The sequence below is a fragment of the Oncorhynchus mykiss genome, chromosome 1, assembly GCF_013265735.2.
Source record: "Oncorhynchus mykiss isolate Arlee chromosome 1, USDA_OmykA_1.1, whole genome shotgun sequence".
Classification (NCBI taxonomy): domain Eukaryota; kingdom Metazoa; phylum Chordata; class Actinopteri; order Salmoniformes; family Salmonidae; genus Oncorhynchus; species Oncorhynchus mykiss.
In genome coordinates, this window is record NC_048565.1 from 47102971 (window position 1) to 47119946 (window position 16976).

A 16976-nucleotide genomic window follows, 5' to 3' on the forward strand; every position below is an offset into this window, starting at 1 on the left:
TACATTATTGTTTAATTCAATTTCACATATTTCATTGTTTCGTATTTCATTTCATATTTGTTACATGTAATCTTTTGGTTCAACCTTAATCTATAATGAGCATCATCAACAGGGGGAACATATTAGGTGTACACTAATAAGCTGTAGAAAGATTATATCAATTTATAAGACTTGTTCATAAAAGAAGGAATTGTTCATAAGAAGGGCCTGAGATCAAAGTCAATATTCAGACCACTAGGGGTCAATGTTTTTAGAGAGGATATCCTGTAAGGCTCCCTTTGTCGGCTTTTCCACACGAACAGATGATGAGATAGATTACTCTCGGGGTCTTGCATGAGATGATTACCCCTAACAGGGATGTTTCGACCTGTATGTGGGTGTCTGAAGAAGGATGTTTTTATAATGCTATTGCACTGTGCGCATGATCCACATTTGTAGTTCCCATTTGGGATAGGTGTCAAGAGTGTCTGAGTGAGCTCAGGGGGCATGTCAGATCTCACCAAGCTATCTCCAATATTGTGACCACGCTTATAGACCACCAGCGGGGATTCCTTGAAGAGGTGTGCAATTATTTTTTTTGTCTGATTGCAGAATATGCCAGTCCTTTTTCAGGATTGCTTTCATTTTCTCTGAACCCTTGGTGTATTTAGTGCAAAAGATGGTTGCGTTGTTTTTCTTCTTAGGTTGAGTTAAGTAATTCCTCTCTTGGTTTATGAGATATTTTCATCATTGCAGCATCAAGAGTTTTGTCCTTGTAGCTTCTCATTTTGAATTGATCTGTCATTTTTTTTAGCATTGTTGTCAAAATCTGTCTGGTGGCCACAGATTTGTTTAATCCTGCATAACTGGTTGACCATTCTTGAGGGGAAGGGGGTGCATACTATTCACACATAGCAAGGCATTGCGGTCTGTGGGCTTTGTATATAAGTCTGTGTGTACTGCATCATTCTATTTGATGATCCATAAGTCCAGGTAGTGTATTTTTCTCTCATCAGTCTGCATGGTGATTTTAAGGTATTCAGAGCTCTCGTTTAGTAGAGTTTGGAATTAATTTAGTTCCTGCTGACTTCCTTCCCAGAGCACAAATACATCATCTATGTATCTCTTCCATAGGATGATTTTAGAAACTTTCCCTGCAGAAGGCACAGTGATGCAGAAACGTGGGCAAATACCCAATAAATTACTGGGAGTTTAGATACGGAGTGAGCGACTTTCTTTATTTTGATAGTTTATCGTTTATTTCCCCACACAAACTATTTTTCTGTGTGTGCGCCAGCTCATGTTTTTTAATCTGCTTAAGTACTTTACACCACTGTAAATAACACACATATGGGAGGTTTTATATGGAGTGTGCAACTTTCTTTATTTTGATATAAAGTATTTAAGTAAAAATACTTTAAAGTACTGTATCTGTACTTTACTATTTATGTTATTGACATATTTTACTTTTACTTAACATTTCTAAAGAATATGATGTACTTTTTACTCCATATATTTTCCCTGACACCCAAAAGTACTTATTACATGTTGAATGCTTAGCAGGACAGAAAATGGTCCAATTCCCACACTTATCAAGAGAACATCCCTGGTCATCCCTACTGCCTCTAATCTGGTGTACTCGCTAATCACTTCCACTATATTTAAAACCAAATACTTTTAGACTTTTACTCAGGTAGTATCTTATTGGCTGACTTTCACTTTTATTTGAATCATTTTCTACTAAAGGTAACTTTACTTTTACTCAAGTATGACAATTGAGACTTCCGGAAATGGCTAAGCTCTAACAAGACGTGTCTGCGTAGCGTCCTCAAACTTTCAAACCTTTTTAAGGCATTTGACATGGTTTACCTTTTCGTCAATAGTGAGTTGGAAGTTAAAACATCTATTGTATCGTCAAATTAAAATATGCCCAATATGTCAAAGCCTCTTCGGATTCGGCAGATGCTAGCTCGGAAGAAGCACAAGCATGGTTCAGAATGGAGATAGATGGACAAGGGTATAACAAAAATCCAAGAGACACTTTCTGAACACCTCAGCAAAATTGATGTACTGGTCGATAAACTCCACGAAGACCAGATAGTCACAAAGGGACGAGTGACAAAGTTAGAAAAAGCCCATGCTGACCACCAGGCTGCCATCCTGGACGTCCGCGAGGAAGTGGACCAAAAATACAAGAAGTGAGAATTTGAGACTTCAAGGTTTCCCAGAGGCCGTGGAGGGAAGAGACGCGATCTGCTTTCTACAGGAATGGATTCCCCAAATTCTGGATCTACCCCCTCCCGCGCACCCACTGGAGATCGAGAGGGCCCATCGCACCCTACGGAGGCGGCTGTCTAGCCAGGTTGCACCCAGGGCATTTGTCATTACATTTCTACACTACCAGAACAAGGTTCGCATCCTCTCTGCTGCCCGAGCAAAGGGAGAGCTCAAGTATGGAGATGCCAGAATCATGAGCTTTCCGGATCTTTCTCCCACACTACACAAGAGGAGGATGGCTTTCTCCCCACTGAAGAGACTTCTACGTCAGGCTGGCTTGGCATACGACCTGAGCTACCCAGCGACTTTGTGGATCGAAACCAAGAATGGTGAGCGCACATTTGACTCTGTGAAGATGGCTGAAACATACATGAGGAAAGAACTTCCTGACTTGTTCACGTCTACTACATCCCGAGGAACTGTCTTTTGAACTTGGAAACAGTGGATAGTGAACTGTTAGCACATGATGAAACAACAAAATTACTCGTATGATCAACTGGCTGAATGGCTGGCTAGATGGCTAGCGTGATAATGACTAGCGAGGTAAAGTTAGATCATAGCTAATGTTGGCTGTGCTACTTAGCCAGCTCGCTAAGTTTACAAGGGTGTAGCTATAGCTCCTATACGTCCACACTATGCCAGGTAGTTACATTTTCTCTGTATACTTTTGTTTTATGCAGAGAGGTCCAGTCGGGTTTGGTTAAATAGTTATGTGGCTTTTGACTGTGTTTCAAGCCTAACTATGTTTATTTTACTTCAGGGAATTTTAGCTACTATTACGTTTGCTGGCTTGTTTATTGTGAGAGATATATGCTAGCGTTACTGATACCGAGACCGGGATAAGCTACTCGCTGGCTGCCTATTTGCCAACTAGCTGAAAGCTTTACACTTGTGTATGTGCATACGTGTGTGTGTGTGTATATATATATAATATTTTTTTGGGGACAGTGAACTCAGGAGGATGGTGATTGTTTAACTACTTGTCCCTATTTTATGAGAGATGATTGTTATCGTCTGTTAAAGGTTTTCATTTATACATCACAGCTTGATGTCTTTTTTCCTGACCTGCTGGGGTGCATTTGTGGTCATCGCTTTTGTCGCCTCGCAGCACAGGTCTCAGGGCGCATTGGGGAATGCCGATTGGTTGACATTTGGGTGTGCTTGTAGGCTCTGTTGGTGACTATGAACGCATACAAGGTTTTTGTTGTTGTTGTTGAGACATGCTCAAGTGGGGCGAAATAGTCCGGTCATTATTGTTGTAATCAAATTGTATTTTGTTACTTGACTAACAATATGTTTATGCTACAAGGAACAGTCAATGTAGTTCCAATTCCATATACATATAATTTAGAATTAACCTAATTAGAGCGATGCTATGCATAGTAGGTACATCTAGTTTAAAGACTAGCATCTAAGGATATGGGTACTTTCACTCCCTCAGTTGGGGAGGGGGTTGGGTGGGTTTGTGGTAGGGTCAGCTCACGAGATGTTTACTACTTTAAATTTTCAAGTTGTATACACTCAATGCAATTTTGTTTATTTCCTTTTCCCTATTTCTTATTTTCTTTAAAGATGTCTGCACCTAATAACTATACTTTTATGACACTTAACATTAGGGGTACTAAATGCCCAGTCAAGCGCAAACGCATTCTGTATTATCTAAAGCAACATAAGGTTGATATAGCTCTTCTTCAGGAGACACACCTGACTGACTCTGAGCATGATAAACTGAAGAGAATGGGTGGGCCAAGTGTACTATTCATCTTTCACCTCTCGGGCAAGAGGGGTGGCCATACTCATTAATAAGCATTGCCCCTTTCAGATACAATCTCAGAATAAAGACAAAGGGGGAAGGTTTGTGATCATTCAAGGTTTCATTAATACTGAGCCCATTACCATTGTGATTGTGTATGGTCCTAACCATGATGATCCTACATTTTACAAAGACATCTTTTTGAAGATAATGTGCCCATCATCAAAGATAATAATGGCAGGGGATTTTAACTTGGTACTGGACCCTTCCAGTGATAGATCTTCCTCTAATAGTATCAACCTCACACAGGAAGCTAAAATGTTAAAAGCAGAAATTAAACACTTACTCATAGACTCGTACTCGTAGACTTATGGACATTTCACAACCAAAAGGTTAAAGAATACTCATTTTACTCCCCTGTCCATAACAATTACTCTAGAAGAGACGTATTTCTTATTCCTGCAGCCAGGGGAAGTTTAACTACTGGGTGTAAGTACTTACCAAGATGTATATCAGATCATTCTGCCCTGCTGGCTTCAGTACCCGTCAGTAGAGCACAGCCACCCTCAAGAAGATGGAGGTTTGGTACATATTTACTAAATAGTCCCACATTTGTAACATTTCTGAACACTCATATATACTTATTTTTTAGCACCAATAACAACTCTGCCTCTTCCCTAATTTTATGAGAAGCTCTCCTTGCATATCTGAGGGGGCAAATCATATCCTTTAGTTCAGATGCTTGTCAGATGTATAAGGCTCAAGTAGATTCGTTGGAGAATGAAATTACAGATCTGGAAAATGAACATAGTGTAACATTTGACGACTCAACTCTACAAAAATTAGACTCAAAGCGATTGGAATATAACACCTTGACGACCCATGAAGTGGAAAATGCTCTCAGGAGAACAAAACAAAACCACTACGAACATGGACATAAAGCAGGAAAGTTGCTTCCTTGGCAGATAAGACGAGAGGATGCTAGTAGAGTTATTAGCTCTATTAAGCTACCCATTAACACAGTTGTTCACAGTCCTGAGGAAATGTATCCAGTCTTCAGGGAGTTTTATGAAACATTGTACAAGTCATGAGTTTTTGAACAAACTCAATTTACAAACTTTAATGATGAGGATAGAGAGCACTTGGAGAAAGAGATTACATCAGAGGAAATTAGGGAATCCATTTTCAACACTGCTGGGGGACAATCACCAGGGTTAGACGGATTCCCTATTGAATTCTATCAGTCGTTTTTACCCAAACTAATTGAGCCTCTTTACAGTATGTTTAATTATGTCGAAGAGACAGAAAAGCTCCCAGACACAGATCACAGTTTTGTTAAAACCTGGGAAAGATCCTATGCTTTGTGGGTCGTATAGACCAATATCTCTATTGAACACTTCATATAAGATTCTTACGAAACTCATTGCTCTTAGACTGGATAAGGTTCTACCTGACTTGGTTGATATGGACCAAACAGGCTTTGTAAGAAACTGCTCATCTCCTGATAATATCAGAAGAGTATTTAATATTATGCATTATGTAGAGAATGACCAAGAATCTGTAGTGGCGTTTTGAAGTTTTACAGAGGAAGAATATTGGACCTAAGTATGTAGGTCTGATTAGATTACTGTACAAATGTATTATATTTGTAGCAAAACCAGATTCATTAAATTGGCAGAGCTATTATATGGAAGAGTGACACTCCGCCAAGCAAGCAGATGTGGCTAAAATAACTATCTTCCTATATTCCATCTGATAGAATAACATACAATTGACGTAATAAACGCTTTGAATTTACTGATGTCTGGGGGGACTTTCAGTAGTTTCTAGAGACGTCACCTTAGCTGCCTCATTACTACTTTCTTCATGAATCTATTATTATTATTTGTTTTTGTGTTGAATCATTTATTTTCTAGCATGGAATGTGAAGGTCATTCTGTTTCTTTTTTTGTTGTTAATCAGTGAAGTTAATACCGGTAGAGGGGAGGGAGGGGGGTGTTCCTGTGTTGGGGAGGGAAGGGAATAACGGGGCATTATCTGTATCATATTCTGATGATTGTTAAATTGTAACAAAAAAATAAATGCCAATAAATATATTGTAAAAAAAAAAGTATGACAATTGAGTACTTTTTCCACCACTGGTTATTTACATTTTAGTCATTTAGCATACGGTCACACTGGTCACCCGTGGGAATCGCACCCACAACCCTGGCGACTAAACCACACTGCTTCATCAAAAAGCAGAACCAAATGACCTGGTTTGAAGTTGAGATGACATGGTGCAAGTGATCAGTGCCGTTCGAGATTCTACATTGACTACAGCAATTGTGAATATCTCCACAGATCTCCACAACCTACAGTATAGTATGCATGCTATCTCTACATTTTATATGATTAACTTTACATATGAATACATGTATAGTTACAGTAACCTCAAAATGTGGCCATGAATCTGTTACTTATGTTAAGGTTGAATAAATACTGTTACATTAGTTTGTAAGAGAGCCTTAACTTTAGGCTATTACCTGTATTACAAAAGTAATATTGAATTGTGTTTAGTTGACAACATCAATTTAGGCTTCAGGCATGTCACTTCCCCTATTGGCTGATGGTGCTAATACTGAATGGGACCAAAAAATTGTGGGTTTAGCTTTGACTCAAAACGAATGCACAACAAGAAAACACACACAACTACTACTATTATAGTATAGAAGTCAAAATACCAGTAGCTATGTTCCTACTTGGAAATAATCAAAAACATTGACACCACAGTGATTCTCATTCTAAGAGGATGCTCTAATAAATAAACAATTGCGATTGTCAGGTTTATTTGAGTACTGGGAATTTATTTGCCGTGCATTATTGCTGATAAGTTGAATATGAAACTAAAATCGTGAATGTTTTTCAAAGGCGTCCGTGGCGTCAGCTGCGAACGTTCCACACAGATGTTCAATGAGCGATTGAGTTCTAGGAAACTCACTATGTCTACTCTCATTTTAATACATTCAAATCCACTACTGTAATGAAAATAAAAGCCAATAAACTGAATATTTACTGTCAAAGTATTGTTTTTATTCAAATGTTGAATTAGGTCTATTTTATTTAATTTTACATTTCATGCCCATTCAAGTGGTTTTGACAAACTTTTATTATGTGGACGGCTACTATGTCATAATGTACATGATGTCATAATGAAGCATTCTTTTGTTAAATGAAGACATTCCATAGACAGGTCATTGATGCTATTCCTGAACTGAGGTAGGACCTATAATTTAATGAAATAATCTCAAATACACTACTTTTATCTTATGAGAACTTTATTTGATCAATAACTGTAAGAAAAACGGTTATGTTTTGTGATTTGTGACAAAAAAAAGTATTTATTTAAACTAGGTATTGTGGTCTTAATATATTCTTGAAACTGTACAGTCAAATCCTACGTGAGCAAATTATCTGGAAGTCCAAATTGAAGGTAGGCCTTAGTCTGTGAATCTTTCATTTTTATGAATTTGTGAACATTTTGGCAGGAATTGGAATGTCCTTTGAAAGTGGAAAAACACTAGTTCATAAAAACAACTGATCAAATTCTATTGTAATACATGTAATTTATTCTATATTCTTATTCTCAAACATATTGTTTGCTCTTCCACTGTGACTCTCACAGCCATGAAAGACAGAGGGAAGTCCAGGACTAGGACACAAGAGACCAGTCAGAACAGTTCTGAGAACAGCCTGACAGACATCCTCAGTGTCCGGTGTGCCAGTGATATTGTCCTACAGCCAATGCCACCAGGGAGAAAGAATAGCCGATCCCACTTCCACAACATGGATGTGATTAAAGAGAGGGCTGACATGGGAAGGCTTCCATTGGCCACTCCACCCATCAGGCTCCCAATGCTCACTGTGACCTCTCTCAATGCCCAAAGGAACAAAAACACCCTCAAGGTGCCTCGCATGCCTCGTCTGCAGCTGGAGGGACAGATGGGTAGCAAGCCTCTGGGTCCGGTTAAAACCAAAACCGGAGGGAGCACATTGATCTCCAGCCACAAGAAGGAGCCAGAGGTTAAATCCAGCAGACCACAGATACCAGGAAGCATCCCTAGGATACCCAATTTATGCTCCACTGCAGCCAAGGCAGTAGCTCCTTTATCTGGGACTCCATGCAGCCAGTCTGAGGTCAGGATCCAGGCCAATCCTCTCAAGAGGTCTAACATCCAGGACCAAAGGCCCCGCTCTCCTCCTGCTCAGGCCAGACGGTCTCTGCCCGACGGAAGCCTCTTGCAACCGCCATGTTCTCCTGTGGATGTCCTCCAGCCGGAGGTCCAGGCCAGCAGAAGCCTGGCTCGACCCAAGACCGGGATAGCTAGGATAACAAGACATACTGATGGCAGCACTCTGAGGTTCCCTAACCAGACCTTAGAGATTATAAACTACATGGGTAGGAGGGAGAGCACCAATTCTTTCCCTGTGCTGCCAACCATTGCAGTGTCAGCCTCACCTCCCCTGATGGCCATCCCATTGCCTACCCCAATGGTCAGCTATGTACCTGACCTTCTGGTGCCTACTCCATCTGCATCTCCGGTTCCTTCCAGCCGAGTGCCTGCCCCACCTGCCTCCCCAGTGCCAGCCCGGCCTGCCAACACCAGATCACGGCGTGTGTCGAAGAAGATCCAGCTATTACAGATCCAGTCTGCTATGCTGGACCAGCAGCTTCCAGAACAACTGGGTGACAAACAAATCATATTACCCTCTGAGCCCCTGTCCTTCAGTAGCACTGAGAGGATGTTCCTCTGTGGTCATCCTTTAGTCTGCGGAGATGGCTGTCACCCCCTGACCAGACATACACCCAGCCACACAGGTCGCACCGACCACTCCCCTTTACTGACCAGTGGGAGAGCCGTGCAGGCGGATGAGAAGTGCCCCTTTGATACCCTCTTGACCCCCTTGGTCCCACTGGCAGAACAGCCTCCTATCAAGCGGGGGCACATGCCCGCCTCCCGTGCCAAGGCCGAGCGGGAGAATAGACAACGAGGGCGTAGGAAGAGAGTGAAGCCCATTCACTGGGACGTTAACTTTAAGTCTGGGCCTTTCTTCCCAGTGTGTGTCTCTCCATCACTGCCCTCGATCTTGGAGGTGGATGAAGAGTCTCTTTCTGAAGAGATGGAGCAAAGCCAGTTGTAAGGGGTCGCACACACACGTCTTAATTTAATTTATTTTGTACCTTTATTTAAATTGTGAAGTTAGTTAAGAACAAATTCTTATTTACAATGACGACCTACCCCGGCCAAACCCTAAACCGGACGACACTGGGCCAATTGTGAGCCTCTTCCTGAAGATGGACTGCTTCAACCCCTTAGGAGTATCCAGAGTATCTAGTACGCTGATGTGATGATAGAATATGTCCCTCAGTATGAAATAGAGATTAATATTAATCCACTTGTTATTCTAGTTAGGCAAATGTTAATTTATCATCACCATGTTCCAAAGAATTCTGTTTCTATAAAGTTTTATTGCAGTTGAAAATGATCTGTGGTGTGTGTTGTTGGTTTCTTGTGAGCTATGAAGTATACCCTTTTAGTAGAATGTTTATTTCTTTATTGGATTTGATGACCAAAGAGTAGAGGTAAGTGCTGATCGGAATAATAATATAAGTGAAGTTCCGATTCAAATTTGTATTATTCCGAAGGAGGTACATCTGACGCGAAGAGGCCCTGTCTCAACTTGCACATGTAAGGGAAGCAGACAGCTGCAGATGAAATATAACTGCTGGGTTCTGCGGTAACCAGGTCTCTCTTGCCAAAATAACCCACTTTTGCAAGAAAGACCTGGATAGTGCCACATAAGAAACACTTATATAAATTATTCCTTTTATACGAATAAAAACCACCCCTTTATCTGGAATAGATGTAGTGTTGCCTTACATTTGTGAAATATGAATGACATTTGCTTAGCCTTCCAACTGTGCTTCGTTTAAAATACCGTTGGTTGGACTGCGAGGAAGAGACTGTATTGTTTTTCTTTTGATCTGAAGCCTGACACTGTACGACACGTCGTGTCTCATCCTTCGTCTTTTGAATAAAACTTCCTCAGCATGATTTTATTCTAACATTATCCATGTTTGTTTTTTTCAACCCTCAAAAACAAATGTTGATCCCCATGTAACGACACGTGATATTCCACAGGGGGGCACTAAAGTTCTGTAAGAAAGGAGGTTGAACACTTTGTACCTTGAACACCATCTAAACTAACACACAGCCTCAACTATTTAAATGACAGAAATGTAGGGTATGTAAACATTATATAAAGTGGCACAGTTTAAATGACTAGTGATACATTTATTACATCGAATAATTCATTATTAAAGTGGCTAGAGATTGAGTCTGTATGTTGGCAGCAGCCACTCAATGCATTGCCATCAGCCATCGAGAGAATGTCTCCTATGAAATCTATAAAAGCTATCCAACTGCCTAAGTTGTACCTAATGGAAGCGTAAAATAATTAACCATTTTAAAATCTCTATATTTGACACATTATTTCTATTTTATGACTGAAAATATCCATGTAGAATGCCAGAATGAAGCAACACGGAAGGCAACTCAACGGCTGTAGTGTAGTTCTTCATTAAAGTATTTAAACTGGAACAACCATTTTAGTAATGGATTCAATATATCCAGTAAGAATTCCGGCTCTCACAGACCTGTTAGTTTTTCTTTAAGAAGCCCTCCTGTTCTCCACTCATTACCTGTATTAACTGCACCTGTTTGAACTCGTTACCTGTATAAAAGACACCTATCCACACACTCAATCAAACAGACTCCAACCTCTCCACAATGGCCAAGACTAGAGAGCTGTGTAAGGACATCAGGGATAAAATTGTAGACCTGCACAAGGCTGGGATAGGCTACAGGACAATATGAAATCAGCTTGGTGATAAGGCAACAAATGTTGGCGCAATTAAAAGAAAATGGAAGAAGTTCAAGATGACGGTCAATCACCCTCGATCTGGGGCTCCATGCAAGATCTCACCTCGTGAACCATCCACCAGGAAAAACTTCCCCTGAACAGTGAGATAGACGACATTTGTCATCTGCCTAAGAGATAGCCAGAAGCATCTCATACACTTATTTTCTCTGATCTGCAACTATTCTGTTGTGTCTATAGAACTGTACTGCTCTCCAGTCCCTGTTTAAAAGCGCTTGGGGAGAAGCAGCAATGCATTTCTCACAGTCTTGTTTTCCAGGCATTTTTCCCCATTCGGATAAAGTTCATCAAGGAATCTTCAACTGCATCCACCTCTATTGTCGACCAATACCTTTTTGTTCCTTTGTCACCTTTGTATAGAGATGGCATTATGAATGACTACATTAAATAAAGGTTGACTACAATACAGTACTTGAACATCTCTCTGTATTAACTCTACAAGGTTACAGCTGTATCTGCAGAGACTGTGTTGAAATTAAACTAATAATCCCAACTAAATAACTACATAGATAAGGATGTGAGAGGAGAATGTGCAATGCTGACATCAAAGCAGACTCAATCTGTATGGAATCTAAGCCCAACAATATGTTTGCAATGTAAACCTTCTAATAAAAGCAATCCCTATTAAATCAAGTTCCCTCCCTCAAGAGAAACAATGTAAAGCGTGGTAATCCTTCTGTGTTATCATCTATCCTGACACACTAGTTCCAGATCTAACGTCTTGACTTGTGTCCAAACCGAACCGTTCTGTGCTGGCATGGTTGGAAATACACTAACTGACAGAGATGGTCGCCTCGATTCGCGTTCTTAGGAAACTATGCAGAATTTTATTTTTTTATGTATTATTTCTAACACTGTTCCCCAGGAAATCGTAAGTCTTATTACATACAGCCGGGAAGAACTATTGGATATAAGAGCAACGTCAACATACCAACATTACGACCAGGAATATGGCTTTCCCAAAGTGGATCCTCTGTTTGGACCACCACCCAGGACAATGGATCGGATTCCTGAAGGCGACCAAAAACAATGGCGCCCCAGAAGAGGAAGGCGGAGCGGTCTTTTGGTCAGGCTCCGTAGACGGGCACATCGCTCACCGCTCTCGAGTATACTACTCGACAATGTCCAGTCTCTTGACCACAAGGTAGACGAAATTCAAGCAAGGGTTGCATTCCAGAGAGACATCAGATTGTAACATTCTCTGTTTCACGGAAACATGGCTCACTCGGGATACGTTATCAGACTCGGTACTGCCACCCGGTTTCTTCACGCATCGCGCTGACAGAAACAAACATCTCTCTGGAAAGAAGAAGGGCGGGGGTGTATGTCTTATGATTAACGAGTCGCAAATCTGACCACGACTCGATTTTGTTGCTCCCAGCCTATAGACAGAAACTAAAACAGGAAACGCCCGTGCTCAGGTCTGTTCAATGCTGGTCCGACCAATCTGATTCCACACTTCAAGATTGCTTCGATCACGTGGACTGGGATATGTTCCGGATAGCCTTAGACAACAACATTGATGTATACGCTGATTCGGTGAGCGAGTTTATTAGCAAGTGCAAGTTGCCCACGGTGACTATTAAAACCTTTCCCAACCAGAAACCGTGGATTGATGGCAACATTCGCACAAAACTGAAAACGCGAACCACTGCTTTTAATCATGGCAAGGCAACCGGAAACATGACCGAATACAAACAGTGTAGCTACTCCCTCCGCAAGGCAATCAAACAAGCTAAGCATCAGTATAGAGACAAAGTAGAGTCGCAATTCAACGGCTCAGACATGAGACCTACAGTGGGGAGAACAAGTATTTGATACACTGCCGATTTTGCAGGTTTTCCTACTTACAAAGCATGTAGAGGTCCATAATTTTTTATCATAGGTACACTTCAACTGTGAGAGACGGAATCTAAAACAAAAATCCAGAAAATCACATTGTATGATTTTTAAGTAATTAATTTGCATTTTATAAAATCGGCAGTGTATCAAATACTTGTTCTCCCCACTGTATGTGGCAGGGTCTACAGTCAATCACGGATTATAAAAAGAAAACCAGCACCGTCGTGGACACTGACGTCTTGCTCCCAGACAAACTCAAACAACTTCTTTGCTCGCTTTGAGGACAATACACTGACCAAACCAAAACCTGCGGGCTCTTTTTCACCGCAGCCAACGTGAGTAAAACATTCAAACTAGTTAACCCTCGCAAGGCTGCCGGTCCAGACAGCATCCCTAGCCGTGTCCTCAGAGCATGCGCAGACCAGCTGGCTGGTGTGTTTACGGACATATTCAATCAATCCCTATCCAAGTCTGCTGTACCCACATGCTCCAAGAGTGCCACCATTGTTCCTGTTCCCAAGAAAGCTAATGTAACTGAGCTAAACGACTGAAAAAAAAGCTTCTATCTCAAGGCCATCAGACTGTTAAACAGCCATCACTAACATTGAGTGGCTGCTGCTTACATACTGACTCAAATCTCTAGCCACTTTAATAATAAAAAATTGGATGTAATAAATGTATCACTAGTCACTTTTAACAATGCCACTTACTAAACTGTTTACATACCCTACATTACTCATCGCATATGTATATACTGTACTCTATACCATCTACTGTATCTCCCTCATCCATATATTTACATGTACATATTCTTATTCATTCCTTTACACTTGTGTGTATTTTTTATTTTTTTATTTCACCTTTATTTAACCAGGTAGGCTGACTTGTGTCCAATCCAAACCGAACCGTTCTGTGCTGGCATGGTTGGAAATACACTAACTGATAAAGACAGGATTGATCTGGACCAGCACAGTACGGCCATAAGTTGACACTACAGAGTGAAAATGTTCTCAATTACAACTGCGACCTGGCCAAGATAAAGCAAAGCAGTGCAACACAAACAACAACACAGAGTTACACATGGAATAAACAAACATGCAGTCAATAATACAATAGAAAACGTCTATATAATGTGTGCAAATGAGGTAGGATAACGGAGGTACGGCAATAAATAGGCCATAGTGGCGAAATAATTACAATATAGCAATTAAACACTGGAGTGATAGATGTGCAGAAGATGAGTGTACAAGTAGAGATACTGGGGTGCAAAGGAGCAAAATAAATAAAATAGATAACAGTATGGGGATGAGGTAGTTGGATGGGCTGATTACAGGAGGGCTATGTACAGGTGCAGTGATCTATGAGCTGCTCGGACAGCTGGTGCTTAAAGCTAGTGAGGGAGATATGAGTCCCCAGCTTCAGTGATTTTTGCAGTTCGTTCCAGTCATTGGCAGCAGAGAACTGGAAGGAAAGGTGGCCGAAGGAGGAATTTGCTAAGGGGGTGACCAGTGAAATATACCTGCTGGAGTGCGTGCTACGGGTGGGTGCTGCTATGGTGACCAGTGAGCTGAGATAAGGCGGGGCTTTATCTAGCAAAGACTTATAGATGACCTGGAGCCAGTGGGTTTGGCGACGAATATGAAGCGAGGGCCAGCCTTCGAGAGCATACAGGTCGCAATGGTGGGTAGTATATGGGGCTTTGGTGACAAAACAGATGGCACTGTGATAGACTGCATCCAATTTGCTGAGTAGAGTGTTGGAGGCTATTTTGTAAATGACATCGCCGAAGTCAAGGATCATTTGGCAGCATGAGTACGTTTGGCAGCATGAGTGATGGATGCTTTGCTGCGAAATAGGAAGCTGATTCTAGATTTCATTTTGGATTGGAGATGCTTAATGTGAGTCTGGAAGGAGAGTTTACAGTCTAACCAGACAGCTAGGTATTTGTAGTTGTCCACATATGCTAAGTCAGAACCATCCAGAGTAGTGATGCTGGGCTGGCGGGCAGGTGTGAGCAGCGATCAGTTGAAGAGATAAGGTAGTTGTTGTGAAATTGTTAGATTACTTGTAAGATATTACTGCAAAATCAGAAATAGAAACACAAGCATTTCGCTACACTCGTATAAACATCTGCTAACCATGTGCATGTGACCAATAACATTTTATTTGACTACAGAGTGAAAATGCACTGACATATCAGATAAGAATAGGTCCATGTGTATGTAAGGTATAGGCATACCGGTCAGATTTTTTTCAGAGAAATTGCCTTCCTCTGATGAACCTGATGGCCCTGGGACATAACATCTTCACTGTTGTCAATACTAGTTATTGAGTCATCAGTCTTGTATCCAACTGTATTGCAGAAAAAAGCATCTTAGATAACTAGAGAGATAACACAAAGTATTTGGACATTTTGATTAGTTATGGATCTGTGCTCCTCTACTTTACATTTTGTTATAATACAAATCATTTGGGATGAAAGTGCAGACTTGCCTGTCTTTGACTTACAAAGCAGATTCACAAGAACTTACAGTATGTGCTGGTGTTGAATGACACTAACTTATGTATACGGTACTGGCAGCCTCGGTGTCTGACATCTAAGGATACAATAATATTAAATTAGTCATGTGCCACTTAGGCAATGGAATATGATTCAACAATCCCCAGTATCCTAATTCTAAACAACTGACAAACCTGAGCTTCAGGATTTATTATTTCCTTTTCAAATCTGGCCTACAAATTGAATTATGTTTCTTATAGAGTTTCCATGCGTCTTCTTAGACTCTGCAGTGCCTGAGTAAAGGAAGACAAGTTTCTAAAAGAATGGTTGACACTTAAAAGAATGACAAGATTGCTCGGCACACAACAAAGGGGATGAGCTGGGGGACACCAATAACTGTTATCATTGACTGATAGAGGTCCTACAAACATATATTACAATTTCCTTTTTTAAGACGACTTTCAAGGTAAAAAAGCAAGTATAAGCATAACATAAGCACATTATACAAGTTCCTGGATGCAACTAAAGCGCATCTGCTTTTATGGATGAACTAAACAAGAAACAGTATGAGTGATATGGCTAAAGGAAGGCATGTGAATTGGCAGTCCTACCTAATTTTACACTTTCCACAATCATAATTCCTGTTGTGGTGTTTCACTCTTTTGAGTGCAAAGCCAAAGTAACTAGCAACTTATTTCTCTTTGGGTAAGAAAGGGTGCTAAAAAAAACTGCCAAAACTTAAATAAAATAATTAAATGAGGGGATTTATTTAAATATTTCAGCACACATGCATGCTTATGACTTGACAAAACAGATGTAAAGGAACTGGCTTTTCTAGCTAGCTTGTAAACCAATTCAAGTTACATTGGCAATATTATTGTTCAATGCATGTAACATTGGGTTAACCACAATCATATATTCTGAATCAAAGACATTTTGACCAATTAAGCTAAACTAGCACGCTAACCGTTAGCTAGCACGCTAACCGCTAGTTAGCACGCTAATCATTAGCAAGCAGTAAATAAGTATAAGGTAAAAACATGCAAAGTAACAATTGTACATTAATGAATTGTTTGGATGAGCCTACCAATTTCAATCTCATGATGAAGTATATCTGATACAATGCGGCTTTCGGACATTGTCAATGCATGTTGGATTCCACCGAAAGACATACATGAGCTAACATTAATTACAAATAAAGACAATGGGAACATGCATTGCTTGCCAATACACCACATACCATTTTAGTTAACATATTGGTTAACAGTTTAGTTAATAGCTTACCTTCTTGCATGAATGCGAACGTCTGCAACCATCCTCCTCTTCCTTAAAAAACGTGCTGCACAGCTACTTTTGTTGTGATTATGCTCAGGCAGAGACAGGCTTGCCAGGTCAATTTCACATTTCTAGTAAATCCAGTGAAAACTCCCTTCAAAGCCTGAAAACTATCACAATCTCAGCAGATTACAGGGAAATGAATGGATGAAAAAAATATATATATCATGCAATATAGAAGTAGTATAAAAACTTGAAGATTTCTGAATATGTGTGCAATATTATTACTCACTGTCAAGTTCTGACCTTAGTTCCTTTATTATGTCTTTGTGTTAGTGTGGTCAGGGTGTGAGTTGGGGTGGGTAGTCT

General features: G+C 40.5%; 1 long non-coding RNA gene across 1 annotated transcript; it reads right to left on the minus strand.

Moving 5' to 3' along the window:
• Nucleotides 1–14883: 14883 nt before the first annotated feature.
• Nucleotides 14884–16694, minus strand: LOC118964692. The gene is made up of 4 exons (XR_005051907.1): nucleotides 16617–16694; nucleotides 15527–15625; nucleotides 15364–15429; nucleotides 14884–15184 (listed from the first exon to the last, which is right to left on the minus strand). It is a non-coding gene; the product is annotated as an uncharacterized LOC118964692 (long non-coding RNA).
• Between the last annotated feature and the right edge of the window lie 282 nt (nucleotides 16695–16976).